This window comes from Callospermophilus lateralis, chromosome 8 (genome assembly GCF_048772815.1).
Source record: "Callospermophilus lateralis isolate mCalLat2 chromosome 8, mCalLat2.hap1, whole genome shotgun sequence".
In the NCBI taxonomy this organism is placed as follows: Eukaryota; Metazoa; Chordata; class Mammalia; order Rodentia; family Sciuridae; genus Callospermophilus; species Callospermophilus lateralis.
The window spans coordinates 76,726,977-76,743,239 of record NC_135312.1 but is presented as its reverse complement, the minus strand read 5'-3'; the positions used below and the strand labels follow the sequence as shown (position 1 = coordinate 76,743,239).

Genomic DNA, 16,263 nt, shown 5'->3' with positions numbered 1-16,263 from the left:
AGTATTGTGATGAAGGTGGACCCACGAATTTCAAGGAAACATGGGTCATTGAATCCCCTTCACATTCCCTGTTTTCCTCCAATGTTCAATGAGCCTAGTCCCAAGGTTTTTCTTGCAACCACCATTTAGGTAATGTGCCTAAAATGGGATGTTGAGTCACTGCAGAGCTTTGATAATGCTGGCTTAGAAGACCTTCCCAGAGCAGAAGAGAATACATGCTTTTGGTGGCTTCTAATTGTATAATTCCATCTCTTTTAAAGGAGAACCCTTTTCTTTCTCTGTAGTTGAAGTAGCATTCAACACAACTCTAGCCAGCATAAACAGATTCAGTTTCAGGTTCAAGCTTCTGTGACACCTGAAAATCAGTGCCTGTGAAGTGGGCAAATGCATTGAAAAAGAATGTTGTGAGAATGGTGTAGGAAAGAATTTTAATGAACCTCTTCTCAATGCATCCTATTCACATTACTCTCACTTTCCCCTGGACGTTTGGAGATCCAACATACAACTTTTTCTTCCTAGACCAATTTGATTATTTTGCCATCACTGTGATTGAGAAAGGCAGAAGACTACTTTGAATGTGCTGGCTGAGCAGAGATTGCAAGAATATAGAATATCTTTGTGCTTGCTGCTTCAACTTTGTGTAAATTACATGGCTCTAAAGAAGAACCCTCTGCTTGGTATGTGTGTCAAGTAGCATTCTGCAGAATTCTTTCATGCATGGGCAGATTCAGTATGTGTTTCAAGCATCTGTGCCATTGTTAAACATCATTTCACAGGATTCGGGAAACTACAATTGTAGTATTATGAATAAGGTAAACCAATGAACTACAAACAAACATTGGTGAAAGAATCTTCATCATATTCCCTCTTTCCCCACAACCTTTGGTGAGTGTAGTCCCAAGGTTTATCTAGCTACCACCTTTTAAGTATTGTGCTTGCAATATCATATTGAATGGCTGAAAAATGCTTTGAATATATTGGATTAGAAGACCTTTGAAGTGCAAAAGAGAATCTGTGAGCTTTGGTATCTTCTAATTGCACTAATGCCATCTCTTTTGAAGGAGAACTGTCTTCTTTCTTTGTAGTGGAAGTAGCATTCAATGAAACTCTACCCAGTACTGGCAAATTCAGTTTCAGGTTTAAGATTCTGTGCAGTTTGTAGACATCAGTTTATAAGAAGTGGGCAATTGCATTGGAAAGGAATATTGTGAGAAAGGTTTAGAAAAGAAGAATTTTAATGAAACTTTTCTCAATGCATCCTATTCACATTATTCCCACTTTCCTCTCTGTTTGGTGATCCTACATACAACTTTTCTTTCCTAGAACAATTTGAATATTCTGCCATTGCTGTGATGGTAAAAGGGTGATGTCTGCTAAGAATGTCCTGGCTAAGTAGAGCTTGCAAGAATGGAACAGAAGCAGTTTTTGCTAGGAGCTTCAACTTCATTGTACTCAGTATGTTTTCAAGGATAACCTCTGCTGGGTTTGTGCTTGAACTAGCATCCAACAAAATTCTTCATTGCACGTACAGTTTCACTTTCATTTTCAAGCATCGGTGCCATTGTTAAACATCATTTCATAGGAAGTGGGACAGTACAATTGAAATGAATATTAATAAGGTGGACAAGTAATTACAAAACAATTTGGTGAAGGAATCCCCAAACTATTCCCTTTCCCCCCATAACAATTTGGGAGCCTAGTCTCAAGGTTTTTCTTGCCACCACTATTTAAATAATGATCTTGCAATGTGATTTTGAATGGCTGAACCCTTATTTGAATATGATGACTTGGATGAGCTCAGTACAGAAGATAATTTGTGTGTTTTAACAGCTTGTACTTGCCTGAGTGCATCTGCCCTAAAGGATTGTGCTTCGTTTGTGCTTGAAGTAGCATTAAAAGGAAGATTTCCCAGCACCAGCAGATTCAGTTTCATTTTCAAGTGACTGTGTCACTGTGGAACATCAGTTTGTAAGAAATGGAAAATTGCAATTGAAGTGAGCATTTTGAATAAGGTGGAGAAATGAATTACAAGGAATTTTGGTGAAGGAATCCCAATAACATTCCCTCTTACCCCACAAGGACTGGTGAGCCTAGTCCAAGGTTGTTTTTGGTACCACCACTTAAATTATGTGCTTGCAATATGATGTTGAATGGCTGAACACTTCTCTGTATATGCTGGGTTAGAAGACTTTTACAGTGTAGAAGATAAGTCATGAGTTTTAACAGCTCCTAGTTGCATGTGTTCATCTGTTCTAAAGGAGAACCCTCTGGATTGTTTGTACATGAAGTCACATTCAACAGAACTCTTCTCACCAATAGTAGATACAGTTTCAGTTTCAAGTGACTTGACAATTGTTGAACATCAGTCTGTAAGAAGCGGAAAATTAAATTCAAGTAAGTATTGTAAAAAAAATAAAGCAAGAAATTTCTAGGACACATTGGTGAATGAATCTACTTAAAAGTTTCTCTTCTTTCTCAAGTTTTGGTGAGCCTACCCCAAGGTATTTCTTACTACCAACATTTAAGTTATGTGCCTGCAATGACGTATTGAAGGGCTGAACTTTGCTTTGAACATGCTGACTTAGAAGATCTCTTCAGTGCAGAAAAGAATCTGTATATTTTAATAGCTTCTACTTGCACTAATTAAGTCTGTTCTAAGCAGAAACCTCTGCTTTCTTTGTGGTTGAAGTAGCATTCAAGAGAAGTCTTCCCAGCCCAGGCAGATTCAGTCACAGTTTCAAGCTTCTGTGCCATTGGTCAATATCAGTTCCCAGAAAGTGGGCCAATGTATTGGAAAGAAACATTGTGAGAAAGTTGTAGAAAATAATTCCAATAAACTTTACTGAATATATCCTTTTGACATACTTACATCTTTCCCCTCAATGTTCTGTGACCCTACATACAACTTTCCTTCTAGACCAATTTGACTATTTTGCCATTGCTCTGATATGAAATTTTTGAAGACTATACTGAATGAGCTGATGGAATAGACCTTGCCAAAACAGAACAGAAGCAGTTTGTGATAGCAGATTCAACTTGCTAGAATTGACTCTGTTTTAAAGAAGAACCCTCAGTGTTGTACGTACTTGAGGTAGGATGCATCAGAATTCTTCCTTGCATGTGTGACTAACTTTCACTTTCAAATGTCTGTTTCAGTGTTAAACATCACATATTATGAAGCAGGAAAATGCAATTAAGGTGAGCATTGTGAAAAAGTTGGACCAAAAAATATCAAGGAAACATTGATGAATCAATTCTCAAAATATTCCTCCATTCTCTCTACATTTTGGTGAGTCTAGTTTTTACGAATTTCTTGGTACCACCATTTAAGTAATGTGCCTGCAATGTGATGTTGAAAAGCTGTATAACACTTTGTAAATATGCTGTCTTGAAAGAGCTTCCCAACAGAAGAGAATCATTTTGTTTTTGAGCTTCTAATTTCTTTAATTCACTCTGTTTAAAAGGAGAATCTTTTACTTTGTTTATGGTTGGAGTAGCATTCAACAGAACTCTTAGAAGTATGGGAAGATTTTGTTTTAGATTCAAGCTTCTGTGTCATTGTTAAACATCAACTGGAGGAAGTGGCAAAATGCAAGGGAAGTGACTATTGCAAAGAAGGTGGACACACGAATTTCTTAGAAATTTGAGTCTATGAATCCCTTTCACATTCTCTGTTTTCCTCGAAGGTTTGGCAAACCCAGTCCCAAGGTTTTTCTTGCAACCACCATTAAAGTAGTGTGCCTTGAATGAGATGTTGAATCACTGAACAGAGCTTTAATATTGCTGGCTTAGAAGACCTTCCCAGAGTAGAAGAGAATCCATGGGTTTTGGAGGTTTCTAATTGTATAATTCCATCTCTTCTAAAGGAGAACTCTCTCCTTTCTCTGTGGTTGAAGTAGCATTCAACAGAACTCTACTCAGCACTGGCACATTCAGTGTCATATTCAAGCTTCTGTAACACCTGAAAATAAGTGCCTAGGAAGTGGGCAAATGCATTGGAAAAGAACGTTATGAGAATCATCTATGAAAGAATTTTAATGAACCACTTCTCAATGTGTCCTATTCACATTATTCCCACTTTTCCCTGGATGTTTGGGGATCCTACATACAACTTTTCTTCCCAGTCCAATTTGAATATTTTGCCATCACTGTGATTGAGAAAGGCAGAAGAATGCTTTGAATTTGCTGGCTGAGTATAGATTGCAGGAAGAGTAAAGAAGCTCTTTCTGTTTGCCACTTCAACTTGCTATAATTTACTCTTATCTAAAGGAGAACTCTCTGCTTTGTTTGTGGTTGAAGTAGCATTAAAAAGAAGACATCCCAGCACCTGCAGATTAAGTTTCAGTTTCAACTGACTGTGTCACTATGGAACATCAGTTTTTAGGAAGTGGGAAATTGCAATTGAAGTGAACATTGTTAAAAGGGTGAACAAATGAATTACAAGTAAACTTGGTGAAGGAATCCCCATAACATTCCCTCTTTCCCCCACGGATTGGTGAGCATAGTCCCAATGTTGTTCTTGCTACCACCTTTTAAATTATGTGCTTGCAATATGATGTTGAATGGCTGAACACTGCTCTGTATATGTTGGGTTAGAATATTTTTCCAATGTAGAAGGTAAGTCGTGAGTTTTAACAGCTCATACTTGCATGTTTTCATCTGTTCTAAAGGAGAACCCTGTGGATTGTTATTGCTTGAAATAGCTTTCAACAGAACTCTTCCTACTAGCAGAAGATAGAGTTCCAGTTTCAAGTGACTGGGGAATTGTTGAACATCAGTATGCAGGAAACAGGAAAATGCAATTGAAGTAAGTATTGTAAAAAAGATGGAACAAGAAATTTCTATGACACTTTGGTGAATGAATCCACATAAAAGTTTCTCTTTTTCCTCAAATTTTGGTGAGCCTACCCCAAGATATTTCTTGCTACCAACATTTAAGTTATGTGCCTGTAATGGGGTGTTGAAGGACTGAACTGTGCTTTGAATACGCTAGTTTAGAAGAGCTTCTCAGTGCAGAACAGAATCTTTATGTTTCAAGAGCTTCTACTTGCATTATTTCACTCTGTTCTAAAAGAGAACCCTTTAGAACAGAGTGGAATAATGGCTGAAAAGAGCTTTGAATATGCTGGTTTAGAAGTAGAATTCAAGAGAACTTTTCCCAGAACAGGTAGATTAAGTCACAGTTTCAAGCTTCCGTGCCATTGGTCAATATCAGTTCACAAAAAAATGGGCCAATGTATTGGAAATAAATATTGTGAGAAAGTTGTAGGGAAGAATTCCAATAAACTTTACTGAATGCATCTTTTTGACATACTTACCTCTTTCCCCTCAGTGTTCTGTGATGCTACATACAACTTTTTCTTCCTAGACCAATTTGAACATTTTGCCATTCGTCTAATGTGAAATGGCTGAAGACTATATTGAATGCTGGTTGAGTACAGTTTGGCAGAGCAGAACAGAAGCAGTTTGTGATAGCAGATTCAACTTGCTAGAATTGACTCTGTGTTAAAGAAGAACTGTTTGTGTTTATGTTCTTGAGGTAGCCTTCAACAGAATTCTTCCTTGCAGGTGTAGACTCACTTTCAAATGTCTGTTTCAGTGTTAAACATCAGTTAAAATGAAGCAAGAAAATGCAATTAAGGTGAACACTGTGAAAAAGGTGGATCAAAAAATATCAAGGGAACTTTGGTGAATCAATCTCCATAATATTCCTCTGTTCCCTCCCTATTGTGGTGAGCCTAGTTTTTAGGTATTTCTTGGCACTGCCATGTAAGCAATATGACTGCAATGTGATATTGAAGGGCTTTAGAGTGCACTGTAAATAAACTAACTTAGAAGAGCTTCCCAGCACAAGAGAATCTGTGTTTTTGGAGCTTGTAATTGCTTTAATTCACTTTGTTCAAAAAGAGAATCCTCTAATTTCTTTGTGGTTGGAGTAGTATTCAATAGAAGTCTCAGCAGTATGGGCAGATTCAGTTTCAGATTCCAGCTTCTGTGTCATTGTTAAAACATCAATTCGAAAGAATCAGCAAAATGCAAGGGAAGTGATCATTTTGAAGAAGGTGGACCCACATATTTTAAGGAAACTTGGGCCAATGAATTGCTCTCACGTTCCCTGTTTCCCCTCAAGTTTGGTGAGTGTAGTCCCAAAGTGTTTCTTGCTACCACCATTTAAATAATGTGACTGGAATGGGATGTTGAATGGCTGAAAAGAGCTTTGAATATGCTGGCTTAGAAGACCTTCTCAGAGGAGAAAAGAATCCATGGTTTGGACGGCTTCTGATTGTATAATTCCATCTCTTCTAAAGGAGAACCCTCTCCTCTCTCTGTGGTTGAAGTAACATTCACAGAAGTCTACCCAGCATGGGCAGATTCAGTTTCATATTCAAGCTTCTGTGACACCTGGAAATCAGTGTCTATGAAGTGGGCAAATGCATTGAAATGGAATGTTGTGAGAATCATTTAGGAAAGAATTTTAATGAAACTTTTCTCAATGCATCCTATTTACATTATTCCCACTTTCCCCTTGATGTTTGCAGATCCTACATCTGAAGTTTTGTTCCTAGACCAATTTGATCATTTTTCCATCACTGTGATTGAGAAAGGCAGAAGACTGCTTTGAATGTGCTGGCTCAGCAGAGCTTGCAAGAACAGAACACAAGTAGTTTGTGCTAGTAAATTCAACTTGCTAGATCTCACTGTGTTTTAAAGGAGAACCTCTGCTTGGTTTGTGCTTAAAGTAGCAATCAACAGAATTCTTCCCTGCATGTGCAGATTCAGTTTCACTATGAAGCATCTCTGCCATTGTTAAACATCAGTTTGTATGAAGCAGTTGCATTTGAAGTGAGTATTGTGAAAAAGGGGGACCATGGATACTTTGGTGAGGAATCCCTATGTTCCCCACAAAGTTTGGTGAGCCTTGTCTGAATGTTTTTCTTGCAACCACCATTTAAATAATGTACCTAGAATGGGATGTTGAATGGTTAAACAGAGCTTTGAATGTGCTGGCTTAGAAAAACTTTCCAGTGAAGAAGAGAATCCATGGGTTTTGACAGATTCTAATTGCATTATTTGAATATCTTTTAAAGAAGAACCCGTTCCTTTTTTTTTTTTTTTTGCAGTTAAAGTAGCCTTCAACAAAACTCTACCCAGCATGGGCAGATTCAGATCCAGGTCCAAGCTTCTGTGCCATTGTTAAACATCAGTTCTTCTGAAGTGAGCAAATACATTGGAAAGGAATGCTGTGAGAAAGGTTTAAAAAAGGATTTTAATGAAACTTTTCTCAATGCATCCTATACACATTATTTCCACTTTCTCTTGGATGTTTGGAGATCCTATATACAACTTTTTTTCCTAGACCAATTTGAATATTTTCCCATCACTGCGACAGGGAAAGGCTGAAGTCTACTTTGAATGTGCTGGTTGAGTAGAGTTTGCAAGACCAGAAGAGAAGAACTGTGTGTTTGCAGCTTCCACTTGCTATAATTTACTCTGTTCTAAAGGAGAACTCTCTGCTTTCTTTGTGCTTGAAATGGCATTCAACAGTATTTTTCTGTGCAAGGGCAAATTTAGTTTCTGTTTCAAGCATAGTGCCATTGTCAAACATTATTTCATAGGAAGAAGGAAATGAAAATTGAAGTATTTTGAATATGGTGGATCAATGAGTTACAAGGAACCTTTGGTGAAGGAATTCCTATAACATTCCCTCTTCACCCATAAGATTTGGTAAGCCTAGTCTCAAGGTTTTTCTTGCTACCACTATTTAAATATTGTGCTTGCAATGATTTTGAACCTGTGCAATATGAGGCTGAACCCTGCTTTGAGTGTGCTGGCTCAGTAGAGCTTGCAGGAACAAAACAGAAGCAGTTTGTGCTATCAATTTCAACTTGCTAGAACTGACTGTGTTTTAAAGGACAACCTCTGCTTGGTTTGTGCTTAAAGTGGCATTCAATAGAATTCTTCCCTGCACATGCAATTCAGTTTCAGTTTGAAGCATCTGTGCCATTATTAAACATCAGTTCATAGGAAACAGGAAACTGCAGTTAAGTGAGTATTGTGAAAAAGGTGGACCAACAAATGTCAAGAAAACTTTGGAGAGGAATTCTCTTAACATTCCATTGTTCCCCACAAAGTTTGGTGAGCCTCGTCCAAAGTTTTTTTTTTTTTTTTTTTCTACCACCATTTAAGTTATGTGCTTGCAATGTGATGTTGAATGGTGAATCCCCCTTTGAATATGCTGGCTTAGTAGAGCTTCCCAGTGCTGATATAATCTGTGTGTTTTCACAGCTCATACTTGCATAAGTTCATCTATTCAAAAGCAGAAACCACTACTTTGTGCTTGAAGTTGCATTAAATAGAACTCTTCCCAGCATGGACAGATTCAGTTTCAGTTTGAAAGGTCTGTGCCATTGTTAAACATCAGTTTAAAGGAAGCAGGCAAATGCATTGGAATATAACATTGTGAGAAATTTGTAGGAGAGAATTCCAACAAAAATTTTCTGAATGCATCCTGTTTACATTCTTCTCTCTTTCCCCTCAATATTTGCTGATCCTACATACAACTTTTTTTTCTAGACCAGTTTGAATATTTTGCCATCACTGTGATGAGAAAAGGCTGATGTCTGCTTTGAATGTGCTGGCTCATTATTGCCTGCAAGAACAAAACAGAAGCAGTTTGTGCTTCCAGCTTCATCTGCTAGAACTCACTCTTTTCTAAAGAAGAACCTCTGCTGTGTTTGCGCTCGAAGTAGAATTCACAAGAATTTTCCCTGCATGGGATGATTCAGTTTCAGTTTCAAGAGTTTGTACCATTGTTAAACATCTGTTCAAAGGAGGCAGATTAATACACTGGAATGGAACATTGTGAGAAAGGTGTAGAAAAGAATTTCAATGAAATTTTACTGAAAGCATCTTATTCACATCCTTCCCTCTTTTCTCTCAATTTTCAGTGAGCCTATATACACTGTTTTCTTCCTAGACTAATTTGGATATTTTACCATTACAGCAATGGAGCAAAAATGAAGTCTGCATTGAATGTGCTGGCTGTGTAGAGCTTGCAAAACCCAAAAGGAATTAGTTTGTATTGCAGCTTCTACTTGCTAGAATTCACTCTGTTCTTAAAGAGAACCTTCTGCTTTGTTTATGGTTTAAGAAACATTCAACAGAATTCTTCCCAGTATAAACAGATTTAGTTTGAGATTCAAACACCTGTGCCATTATTAAGCCTCAGTTTTTAGGAAGAAAAAAAATGCAATTGAAATGAGTACTGTGAAAAAGGTGGACCAATGAAGTTCAATGAAAATTTGGTGAATGAATTGCCTTAACATTCTCTGTATTTCTTCAAGGTTTGGTGAGCCTAGTCCCATGGTATTCCTTGCTACCACCATTTAAATAATGTGCCTGCTATGTGATGTTTAAGAGCTGAACCACACTTTGAATATGCTGTCTTAGAAGAGCTTCCCAGTGCAGAGAATTCATGTGTTTTAACAGCTTCTTTTTGCACAATTCACTCTGTTAAAGAACTCTCTGTGATGTTTGTGCTTGAAGTAGAATTCGTCAGAACTCTTCCCATCACTGACAGATTTAGTTTCAATTTCAAGCTTCTATGCCATTATTAAACACCAGTTCAGGAAGTGGGCAAATGCCTTGGAAAGGTACCTTGTGAGAAAGATGTAGGAAAGAATTCCAATGAAACTTTACTGAATGCATACTGCCTTCTTTCCCCTCAATATTTGGTGTGCCAACAAACAACTTTATCTCATATTCTTTTTTATACCCACCCTGATTCTTGTTGTGAGTGCCTTCAAAGGCACATTTTAAACAACTTTACAGTCTTAGAAACACTACAAAAAGGATAGATTTTTTTTTCTAAAACTCCAGGAAAAAAGTCAAAATAAGGTAACTTGAGTGATGAGGCCCAATTTATTAGTGAATCTGATTCTCCCAGGAAGATTTGGCCAAACATAGAATTTTCCTTGGTATCTTTGGGAAAATCCAAGTCTAATTTGATAAATGTGTTGTATTTTAATTGACAGGAATCTAAATATATTTCCTATATTTTTCTAGGAAAAAAAACATTCCCTAATAAATTGGGGAAGATTTAAATGTTAAAACTTTAATATTTTAGAAAGTGTTTGGAATCTATTTCTATACACTATCTGTAGATTCATTTTGACCTCATGGTGCATCAAAAAAAAAAAAATCAGTGCCAAGTGTCTCCATGTTTTGGTTTGTTTGTTTGTTTTCTTTTCTTTTGTTTTGTTTTGTTTTTATCCATCCATCTGTTGACGGGTATCTATAGAAGTTCTATCATTTTCTAATTCTGAATTGCTGCAATACAGACATTGAAGTTCTTATGTCATGTGTGCATACTGATTTTTACATTGGGTCTAAAATTGAGGAGTGAGAAAGCTGGGTCTTATGGTAGTCACATTCTTAGTGTTCTGAGAAGTCTCCATACTGCTTTCCAAAGTGGAACCTAATTTTTAGTTTCACAATGTATGAGTGTACTTTGTGTCCCACATCCTCACCAACACTTATTATTTGAATATTTAAAAAAATGTCATTCTGTCTGGACGGATCTAAAATGTCAACGGAGTTTTAAATGGTAGTTTCCTACATGCTAATGGTGTTGAAATTTTTTCATATATTTGTAGGCAATTTGTTTTGAGAGTTATCTATCTCTGGCTTTTCTATATTTTCTAATTATATTGTTGAGATTCTCCTCAGACCACCATAGGGGAGATTACTTTTTTCTACAAAGCTTTATTACCCCTGGCACTGCTGGAACCTATTTCTTTCATGAATGCCTTTCTTCTTTTAAATGCCACTCTTTCTGAGTTTCATCAGATCACAGGTTCTCTGTAGTGGTTTGTCAGCATTTTCCCATAGCCTGTCTTTTTCATCATGCAGCCATAAACCTGTCCATCTAACTCTCATTTCTGAAAATGATCAATCCTTAAGCACTGCATGATATTGCACTGCCACCTTTCTCCCTTGGAATTCCTTTTAGTTTTTTCTTCAGTGAAAACTGTTACATATACTACCCAAATTTCCTGTGTTCTTGTATCCAAGTAAAATACAGACATAATTTGTTTTATGAATTCTATTTTGTTTAAGTGATAATTTGACTCAGTAAATATTTTGCTGAAAGATATTAGATTCAGAAAGCCTGTGATAACTCTAAAGAAGCAAGCGGAACAGTGTTTCTTTCCTACCCAAGATGACAGAACTGAAATTCTCTTATCCCACCAAATATCCTAATTTAGCACTAATAATTTGGCCATGTATTGTTTAAACTGTCAAGTGCTGTACAACATCATGAACACTTTCAAAGGCGTCTTAGATGAGTTTTCTACTGAGTTAGTAGATTTCCTAGGGAATGCAAAGTTGACTAGTTAAGCTCTGATATTATATATTTTGGATATATGCATGTCAGTGAGTTTTTGTCAGGGAACACATTTCTTGTATCATCCATTCTGGTTTTATCTCACCAGTAACCACACTAAAAGAAGAATTCAGTTTCATCTGGAGTGCAAACATAGTCTCTTATGTAGAAATGTTGCTCAAAATGTAATGGTCTTAATTTCCAATTCCCATGATTTCACAACTAGAAATATGATGTTTAAAGAGCGAGGATGAAATCTATTTGCAACTCATTATTGTCATTATTCTTACCAGTGTGAGTCTGAGCAACATCCAGAGTAATGTAATTTGTTTCCAACTGTGACTAAGTCAGAAACATTGGGAAAGTTTTACTCTCCCTCATACATTGCAAAACATTTTAGAGAGTATATTGCCTTAAAACCTGAGCACTAGTATACTGGAATTGTTCAAAGAATGTATCTATTATATAGCTAGTGAGTAAAAAAGTATATTAAGAAGTCATATATGTTATTAGATTTCAATCACATGTTAAATTGGGGATATTGCTGAAGGAACTGAAGTGGGAGTTGCATTTTGACACATGCTTCAAGCACAGGAAAATGGAGATAAGAAAAAGAGAGAAGAGGGAATTAAAACTGAAAAAGGCAGTGAGTACAGGGAGTCAAAGAAGAAAAAATAATTAGTTGTATTCAGGGGACGGTGGGAAATTCAATTCACATATGATAAGGAAGAAGAAAAGGATTTGTGAAATTTGGGAACAATTTGTGAGTTTCCATTTCTGAATGAAGGTCACAATAAAACTTTCCCAATGTTTCTGACTTAGTCACAGTTGGAAACAAATTGATCCTGCAGAGCTAAGTTTATTTAATTTTTTTTTTTTACCACAAATGGCTAGGCATATATAAAATTTAATAATATGAAAAATTATGCTGCTATTTAGGACAAAATTATAGGCAGAAATAATGAGGAAGTAGAAAGAAGTATGGATGGTTATGGATTGATCCCCCACTCCACACATATGAAAAATTCATTTTTTTGAAATATTACCACTCCTTATAAACTTTTATTTTGGGGAACAGGCTAGGGAGGAAACTAGTGCTTCATTCAAGTTAACATAGAGGAATTTGAAGGTGACAAAGTTCATACTGGATCTCTGAATGTGTAATGAAAAACCACTTGGGGACCATATTCAAAGCTAATTCTGACTTAGCTGGAGTTTGATCTGTAGAACATAGCACACACATGTTTTAGGTACTATTTATACTTGTTTAGTGTATGAATAATGCATGTGAGAATATACAGGCATTCATATATAAAAATGACTCACATATTATTTCTATTTTGTTTCCTTATTGTTTAAAACTCTTATCCAATTAAAACATTTGAATTCAGATTCTTCATTTAATGTAATAAAAAATCACTGCTCATAATGTTCACTACACATTAAAAGAAAATTGTGAAACTGGAAAATGAGCTTTGTGAACATAAAAAGAAATATTCTGAAGTAAAAAGAGTGAAATCAGAGATTACAAAGAAAATAAAGTATGGAAACAAGAACTTCCAAAATTTGAGGTCTGCTATGCTGATTAAAAGAAGGGGTGAAACTCTTTCCTTTATACTACTGGTTCATGGGGGAATGTTTGTAACTGCTGAATTATTTTTGGCATGTTACAAGAGAGAAAATATTTTACTCATCTGGAACATAAAAATTTAGTGACTAAGAAAACACACTATTAATCATCAATACTCATGAATATTAAATGTATATTCTTCCCAATCACAGTTTATGGCTGTACAGAACCCTACCTTATAGGAATTATTTTTTTATTTAGGTATCAGATATTAAACCTAGGGGCACTTAACCACTGAGACATACACTCAGCAAGCCTATTTATTTATTTATTTATTTTTGAGACACTAAGTTTCTTTCTTAGATCCTTGTTAGGTTGCTGAGGCTGGCTTTGATCTTTAGATACTCCTGTGTCATCTTCCCTAGTTGCTGGGATTAGAGGCATGTGCCACCACATCTGAATAGTAATCTGTATATATAAAAAATAGAAATTTGTGTGGTTTTATATTTATTTTTTGCTTTTTGTAATACAATCAATGTTTCAAGGAATAAAATCCAGAAAACCATTTTTCTCAATTTGTTTACTCTTAATACATTTTCACTGTAGAATTATTTGACTAGAGAAACTTTTTAAAAAGTTGATACAGATTTTTAAATTCTTCTCAAGAAAGTTTATGTTATTTACATTTCTCCCAAACATAATGAAATGGGCATTTTTTTGCTGCTCAGAAACATGTTTTTAAACATTTGTAGTTTTTCTTCTTTTGTATAGAATGAAATCTACGAGTTAGTTCAACTAAGAAGATATGCTAGTACTGAGCTAGACCCTCAGCTACAGTTTTAATATTAATATTCATTTAAAAATGAAATGGAAATTGATTATTGATTATTTTATTCAAATTTACTCTGGTTTATAAATAAAATTTCTTCCTATTTCTTTGTTGAAAATACCCATACTCATAATTATTAGATTAAGTATTTGGTTCAGTTTTTTTCCAAATGGGATTTTGAGTTGTTTATAAAATACATAATGCTCAACAAGGCAAGTTGAAAGTGCTACCATAAGAGAAACATAAAAAGTAGAATAAAGTTAATTTTTTCTCAGGAATAATCAATTTAAAGATAAACATATTCTATTGCAGATGTACCTTAAAAAAGAAAAATAGAAGAAATGATTCTCTATTTTTTGAACAAAATAATGACCAGTTAAAACCAAAAGAAAATGAAGATAATAAAGAAGTGAAAAAGAAACTTGAAATTTATCTCAGAAAATTTGATATGGAATTAAATATTACAAGAAATAAATTTAATCAGGTACATAAGCTTTCAGTAAATTTTCAATTTTTAAATCTTATTTCAAAAAACTTATTTATAATATCCCTTTAATGCATTATATGTAGCCATGTTTCAGTTCATGATAGGGCTATGATCTGAGAAATGTGCCATTTGGCAATTTCACCAACATACAATCATCATAAATGTGTACTTCCACAAACTTCAGACATCTCTGACAATACCAGGATAAATAATCTTTCAGGATCTCCATTGTATATGCAGTATATTTTCTCCCCAAACATGGTTATGTGTGGTGGGACACTACTATTTAGGTTTAAAACAAAATATTATCTCACCCTAAAATTAAGTGATGACATTTTTGGCAACATTAATTATTGCAAATCTTGGCTTCTGGTAGATATTCAGCATTTGTTTCCTGAAAGAAAGAGTTGAGTTTTATAACTGACATGAATATCAATTTAGGGCCTTTTATGTTAAGATACAGAGTAAATAGATTTAAAACTAGAAAAATATTTTGTTTAATTTTTTTTCACAATTGTATTTCTGCCTGTATTTAAGAAATATCTTTACTTTTGGAGGATTTTCTTCTGTCATTTATGCAGCTTAAATTTGATTGATTCATGTGTGCTAAATGTTTATGTGATTTAATGATGTACTTCTTTTTAATGATTACTTATTTTGAACATGTGACTATTAATTAAGCTTTTAGATTTTCTATCCCCTGCTGAGATGAGGCCAAAAATGTCTCTAGGTCTCATCAGAATAAAATGACACCTACTTTCTTGAGAACAGATTGCCAGAATTTACAAGATAATATACCAGCAAAAAATCTCTGCAAACAAAAAGTGATAGATATGGCCAAAATGAAATGAATTGTTTTCAAATGTGTGTGTGTGTGTGTGTGTGTGTGTGTGTGTGTTTAAATATAAACTATTTTCATTATGGAAAATATGGAGGATTTACAATCCATATATGTACAACAATGAGGTGCATATTTAGGGAGTGAAGGTGACATTTTTGTCCCACTGGATTAAGTAATGTTCTTGATTCAACTTAATTTAGCTGTAGCAGTAGAGTAGGTTTTTCACAGTGGCCTCATTCAGAGAAAAGGCTTCTAATATTTCTCATAGAAATTGGTGATTTCTTGATGGTCTCAAAACCCTTGATTCTAACAGTAGATCTTCTATTTGGAGGAAGTGATTTAACTCCTTTTATGTGTTAATGTGAAGACATGCTTATTACTCCCACTGTTAAATAAGGAGGAAAAGTGTGGCCAGAGGAGACCCTGCTTCTGGATATCTTTTCCTCACTTTTGAGAAGACAAACACTTTGCAGCAAGTAATCTCCTGTTTTATAAAGGACAGTCTGGGAAATAATGATGCACCATGATATGTACTCAGTAATAACTTAATAGTATTTGTTCCTAATAAATTGGGCCAGTTTATTTTCTCTATTTCACATTTACTTATGTTTCAAACTTCACTAAAAAGAAACAAATAATACTGAAAAGCAACTTAGAAATTGTTTTACCATTAGTATTTTGCACTTCTTTTTAATGGTTACTTATTTTGAATATATGAGCCTTCTCTGGTTTTTATATATTCACAGGACAAAAATAACTGCTTGGTGGATAAGCACTAGAAGCAGAGGTGGAAGGCTTAGATAAAATTTCACAACTTGTCTATATTTTTGGCTTCACCCTGCCTTCTAGAATTGTTTTATTGATAAACATAGATATGTTAAGTGTTGGCTCTAGTTCTATCATTTATAGGGTGTGCAATTCTCATAACTGATATCAAAATTTTAAAACAATAGAATATGCATAGAATATTTTCAGGAAAAAAAATTAAGGAAATTCTGTGTGCCCAAGTACATGTAGCACTAAGGCTTTTACCATGGGCTGGTCATATAAATGAGGTGACAGAAGGCAAACTTCTTTTTTTTATACCATTATACTTAGTAATCACTTATTCTATTCCTTGAATTTGACATAATTCATAAATTTTTCAATT

General features: G+C 35.0%; 1 long non-coding RNA gene across 2 annotated transcripts in view; it reads right to left on the bottom strand.

The window, feature by feature from the left end:
* Positions 1-623: 623 nt before the first annotated feature.
* The window catches only part of LOC143405937 (uncharacterized), a 33,242-nt gene continuing 17,602 nt past the window's right edge, over positions 624-16,263 (bottom strand). The window contains exon 5 of one of the 2 annotated variants that reach the window (XR_013092139.2): positions 624-2,367. This is a non-coding gene — a long non-coding RNA (uncharacterized LOC143405937). Of the gene's footprint in view, positions 2,368-14,283; positions 14,667-16,263 lie in introns of those variants that run through there. The other variant, XR_013092138.1, reaches the window with a different exon arrangement.